Source organism: Chrysochloris asiatica, unplaced genomic scaffold (assembly GCF_000296735.1).
Source record: "Chrysochloris asiatica unplaced genomic scaffold, ChrAsi1.0 scaffold00005, whole genome shotgun sequence".
In the NCBI taxonomy this organism is placed as follows: domain Eukaryota; kingdom Metazoa; phylum Chordata; class Mammalia; order Afrosoricida; family Chrysochloridae; genus Chrysochloris; species Chrysochloris asiatica.
In genome coordinates, this window is record NW_006408523.1 from 44096284 (window position 1) to 44102933 (window position 6650).

Here is a 6650-nt window from a genome sequence, read left to right on the forward strand (position 1 = left end):
CATGGTTGTTTTCTAATTTTCTTTTAGGTTAATTTTTGAAAATTAAAAATCAAATTTAAACTACAGCATTTTTGAGAATATTTTTCTACATAGACTGTTTATATGTTGTTTTATATTGCTAATTTAGCTACCGTATCAATTTATTTTTAGAATGACTGACTACAGATAATTTCTTTGTATATCTTTTGATCTGTATTACTTTTCTTTGTACTAATTTTGCTTCTGGTTGTTGGTAGATTCCTTTCTCACTCTTCGCTTTTAGTTTTGGCATGTTTTCCATTTGTAATTTTCTGCTTTCTACAAGAATTGTGGGGCTACCATGTACATTGCTTCATTAATATTCTCTCTAATGATTAGTATTCTGTTCTTTTAATTTTTTTAAATTAAGGCTAAAACACCTATGTTAGAAGGATTGCTTTTAATTTAAATTTGAATGTTGAATGTAGAATTTTTGAAATCCTCATTTCATAACCCTAACCCCAACTTTCTTATTTTTCATTACTTTGCACAGTAAGTGTCGTGATGTCAGCTGTCTGTCTGCTTACTTGACAGATTCCCATTTTGCGTTTCTTAATTGCTTTTCTGCTTGAAGCGCTGTACATAATCCAGAGTTTATTCCTGTCTGTGAGAGTCAATTGACAATATGTTAGTTTTTACTGTGAAGTGTGGAAGTGGCAATTCTCTCATCACGGCATTGTACATATGGAGTAAGTTCAAGAAGTCCCCAGTTAAATGTTTGGACATTTTAGTTATATTGCAATGGGTATAAAATAAATCAACTCCCCTGAATTCTGTTCTTGAATTTTTAGCCATCTGTTGAACATTCTTGTTTTAATACCCTTGGCATCACTCCATTATGGTATCTTTGGACTTCAAAGATTTTAAATTGAAACTGATACATAATGTCAGCGTTCTCCCAGTCGTCCAGTCCAAAATGTTTATAACTACGGAGACAATTATTGTTATTGTTGGTATTGATAGGTGCCATAGAGTTGGTACCAACTCATAGTGACCTTTGTTGTTGTTGTTGTTATGTGCCATGGAGTCGGTTCCAACTCATAGCGACTCTGTACAGGGTTTCCAAGGCTGTAAATTTTTACGGGAGCAGAAAGCCTCCTCTTTCTCCTGTGGAACAGCTGGTAGTTTCGAATTGCTGACCTTGCGGTTTGCAGCCCGATTCGTAACCACTACGCTACCAGAGCTCCCATAGTGACCTTATGTACAACCAGATGCAGCACTGCCCAGTCCTGTGTCAATCTCACAATCTTTCCTATGCTTGAACCCATTGCTGCTGCCACTGTGCCACTCCATTGGGGTCTTTCTCTTTTTCACTGACCCTCTACTTTACCAAGCCTGATGTCCTTCTCGAGGGATTGGTCCCTCCTGATAATATATCCGAAGTATAAGAGACGAAGTCTGGTCATTCTGATTTCTAAGGAACATTCTGACTGTACTTCTGCCAATACAGATTTGTTTGTTCTTTTGCAAGTCCATAGTATTTTAATATTCTTCTCTAACACCACAACTCTAATGTATCAAATTTTCTACAGTCTTCTTTATTCATTGTCCAACATTCACATGCATATGAGTTATTGAAAATATTGTGGCTTGGGTCAGGCACACTATAATCCTCAAACTGACATCTTTGCTCTTACATATTTTAAGAGGGCTATTCCAGCAGTTTTGCCTAAGGCAATAAGTCATTTGATTTCTTGATGTTTGATTTGCTTCCATGAGTGTTGATGGTTGATTTGAGCAGAATGAAGTCTTTGATAACTTCCCATCTTATTTTAATTTATCATGATGTTATTTATTGGTCCAGAGGTGAAGATTTTAGTTTTCTTTACATTGAGGTGCAACCCATACGAAGCCTGTAATTGATCTTTATCAGTCAGTATTTTAAGTCCTCTTCGCTTTTAGCAAGTATGGTTGCATCGTCTGCATATATTGCAGATTGTATGAATCTTTTTCCAATCCTGATGCCAAGTTTTTCATATAATCCAGCTTCTCAGATTTTTTGCCCAGCATGTAGATTGAATAAGTATGGTGAAAGATTACAATCCTGGTGCACACTTTTCATAATTTTAAACTATTCAGTGTTCGAACAACTGCCACATGGTCTATGTCCAGGTTCTTCATGAGCACAATTAAGTGTACCAGAATACTCATTCTCCACAATGTTGTCTATAGTTTTTCATGATTCACACAATTGAAAGCCTTTGTGTAGTCAATAAAGCACAGAGAAATATCTTTCTAGTATTCTGTTTTCAGCCAAGATCCATCTCACATCAGCAGTAATATCCTTCATTCCACGTCCTCGTCTGGATCTGGCTTGCATCTTTTGCATTTCCCTGTCACTGTACTGTTGTGGCCTTTTTAAAATGACCTTTGGCAAAATTTTACTTGCAGGTGATATTAATGATATTGTCCTATGATTTCTGCATACCGCTGGATTACCTCTTTTTGGAATGGGCACAAATATGGATCTCTTTCTACCAGTTGGCCAAGTAATTGTCTTCCAAATTTCTTGGCATAGATGAGTGAGTGCCTCAAGTATTGCATTAGTTTGTTGAAAGATTTCAATTGTATTCCATCAATTCCCAGAGCCTTGTTCTTTGCCAATGCCTTCAGTGCACGTTGGACTTCTTCCTTTAGTATTTTTGGCTGTTGATTACACGCTACCTCTTGAAATGGTGGAACATCACCCATTTCTTTTTGGTACAGTGACTGTGTGTGCCTTCCATCTTCTTTTGATGCTTTCCTGAATTATTCAATATCTTGCCCATGGAATCTTCCAATATTGCATGTCAAGGCTTGAATTTTTAATTCAGTTCCCTCAGCTTGAGAAATGCTTTGAGTGTTCTTCCCTTTTGGTTTTCTAATTCCAGGTCTTTTCACATTTCCTTATAATTTTTGACTGTCTTCTCGAGCTACCCTTTGAAATTTTCTCTTTAGCACTTTTACCTCCTCATTTCTTCCATTTGCTTTACCATTTCTAGGCTGGAGACCAAGTTTCAGAATCTCTTCTGACATCCACTTTAGTTTTTCCTTCTTTCTTAATGACTTTTTGCTTTCTTCCTATATAATGTTCTTGATGTCATCCTACAACTCTTCTGGTCTTTGGTCATTAGTGTCTAATTCATCAAATTTGTTCTTGACATATTCTATAAATTCAGGTGGACTATGTTTCATATTTTGGCCATAGGTGGACTATGGTCATATTTTGGCTCTTGTGAATGTGTGTTAATTTTCTTCAGCTTCAGCCTGAACTTGCATATGAGCAGTTAATGGTCTTTTTCACAGTCTGCCCCGGCTTTGTTTTTACTTTTCTACCATCTCTTTTCGCAGATGGAGTCAGTTTGATTTCTGTGTATTCTATCTGGTGAGGTACATGTGTATAGTTGTCTTTTATGTTGCTTCAAATAGATATTTACAATGAAAGAGTCATTAGTCTTGCAAAATTCTATCACATGATCTCCAGCATAATTTCTATCACCCAGGCCATGTTTTCTAACTACTGATCTTCATCTTCTTTGTTTCCTACCTGTACATTTCATTCACCAGTAATTATCAATACATCTTGATTGCATGTTTGATCAATTTCAGACTGAAGAAATTGGTTGAATTATTTAATTTCACCATTACTGGCTTTAATGGTTGGTGTGTACATTTGAATAATAGTTGTACTAACTGATCTTCCGTGTAGGCGTATAAATACTATTCTGCCACAGACAGTGTTGTTCTTCAAGATCTTGAAAGGATCTTTTTGATGATGAATGTGGCACCATTCATCTTCAGTTTGTCATCCCTGGCATAGTAAACCATGTGATTGTCAGATTTAAAATGACAAATACCAGTGCATTTCAGCTCATTACTGCCTAGGATGTCCATGTTTAGAGTTCCATTTAATTTTTGACAACTTCATTTTTCCTAGATTCATAGGCTAACATTCCATGTTCTGATTATTAATAGATGTTTACAGCTGCTTCTCATTTTGAATTGTGCTCCATCAGCAAATGAAGATCAAGAAAGTTCCATTCCATGCGCATCATCATGGTTAACTTTGAGGAGGCAGCTGTTCCCTAGTCATATTTTGAGTGACTTCTTACCTGAGGGGCTCATTTTCCAATACGATATCTGATAGTATCCTGGTATGCTTTATCATGTTTGAAAAATACTCAATATTCTGGTGCTGACAGTGTTTCACTGCTATTCATAGGTTTTCAGTGGCTAAATATTTGAAAGTAATCTGTCTCTCTGTTTTCTAGTCTAGAAGCTCATCTGAAACCTGTCCTCCACCATGGGCATCATTTACAATACTGGTGGCATAGTTTGCAGAATCATAGCAACATGTGAGTCACCACAGTCCAGCAAACTCACAGACGAATGATGGGGAAGCAGTCATTAGGACCTGTGATTCACTTGTCCTAGAATCACCGCCTTAGGTCAGGCACTTAGAACCTCATACTTGAATTACTGTTGTGTTCTCCTACCACCAGATTAAGATTTAAGAAAATGAATGCTTTCATATCATCCTCTTTTGATGGATTACTGCCTTTCAGTAGTTTGCTGTTTACAGGAAAGATCAAATCACTTGATATGATATGTTTTCAATTATAAAGTATTTGTGAGTACTTTATTGTAAAAAATTATTTGCCACCTACTTCCTTTTTGTTGACTGTATTTTCCACACTTTAAAAAAAATGACCTTCCACTTTATAAGATAAGTACTTTCTTCCTTAAGTAGACTGACCACTCAAATACCGAGTTCATTCTGTTTTACATTTGTTCAACATGTACTTTTTGTAAAGAAAAACAAAAAAATTCCATGTCATTGAGTCAGTTCTGACGCCGTGAGCTTTTTGTTAAGTAGTGTATCTCTGCAATATGCAAAGGGACATCAAAAAGTTCTGGGAAAAATGGAATTAAAAGGCAATGGAAATTTCCACAAACCTTCTGAAGCTCCCTCTTATAAATAAGACATTTTTCTCTCAATTTCTCTTTGGTTTTTAAAACTGAGTATATTTATTTACATGGGCTGCTGTAACAACTTACCATTAACTGGGTGACTTAAAACAAGAGAAATTAGGGTTCTGAAAGCTAGAACCCCGAAGTCAGGGTGCCTTTAGGGTCATGTTCTCGTTGAAGGCTCGAGGGGACCATCTTTTCCATTCCTTCTTCCTAGCTGCTGGTGTTGGATGCCATCATTGGCATACCTTGACTAGCAGCTGTATCACTCCAATCTCGAATGTCTCTGTTGTCATGTGGTGTTCTCCCTATGTGTTTTGTCTCTGTCCTTGATTATATCTCCAAAGACCCTATTTCCAAATAAGGTCACATCCACAGGTGCCAGGAGTTGGAACTAAATGAAGTTTGGGGGTGCAGCACAACACTGTGTTTTAAAGTTTATGTCCTCTGAAAAGTGTTCCTAGAAGTACTGCTTGATCACCCTAGCCTCTCAGCCTCTCTAAAATTTCCCTCCCAGCTGACAGTGTTTCTCTCTTTCACCTTCTCATTCTCCCTCTCTTTGACTTTTTGGGTATATGTGAAAGTGAACATCTATACAGAAAAGTACAGGAAATAGGGGTCCTGGTGTGGCACTGTATGATAAGCACTGGACTGCTAACCACAGGTTGGCCAACTCAACGGCACTTAATAAGAACAACAACAGTAAGTAGTTTTAAAGTAAACACCTTTGTAACCATAATTAGCAGTCAAAAATACATCTCACCCAGTAATAGCACTGATCTAATGAATCAGAACCACAAATGCTGGTGTGGTTATTGGGAGATTGACACGCTTTTATTTTTTCAAGTTTTTTATTGTAAATTGAGTAAAGGTGTCTAGAGTAGATCATCAGTGTGATGTCATTTTTACATTCAGCACATTTCATTTCAACGATTGCAGTCCCCTCAATTTAACTTCATCCCTGTGATTCTTGTTTCCATTCCTCCTCCTCTCCCAAGCTTCTAAATTGTGTCATTAGATAGTGGTGCACTTTTGATCTCCAATGTTTGACCATCCTATGGTGAGCATACCTCACTAGTGTTGTTGTCCCAACATCTACATATGTACTGCTTGGCTAAAAATTAGGCTGTGAGGGCAAGTTTAGTTCCAGACCTGAAGGATGACCAAGGGCCATAATCTTAGGGTTCCTTCATCTCTTCCTGACCAATATACCTGTTTTTTATTTTGGTAATTATAAGTTTTGCTACACATTTTCTGAGATTGGGACTCTTACAAAACTGATGGGACTGCAAAATGGTATAACTACTATGGAAAACAATGGCATGTCTTTAAAAAGCTGGAAATAGAATACCATATGATCCTGCCATCCCTCTCCTAGGTATATATGCTAGAAAAATAAGAGCTGTGACACAGATAGACATATGTGTTCATTTCAGCATTGTTCACACTAGCAAAAAATAGAAACAAGTGTCCATCAGTGGATGAATGCATAGACAAACTGGTACATACATATACTATAATATTTGTTCTGAAGAGCCATCAAGTCAGTTCCAACTCATAGCGACCCTGTATAGGGTTTCCGAGGAGCAGCTGGTGGGTTTGAACTGCCAGCCTTACGGTTCAAACCAACCATGTGGTCCAGTGCTTATTCTACAGTGCCACACCAGGGGTATTGTTGTTGT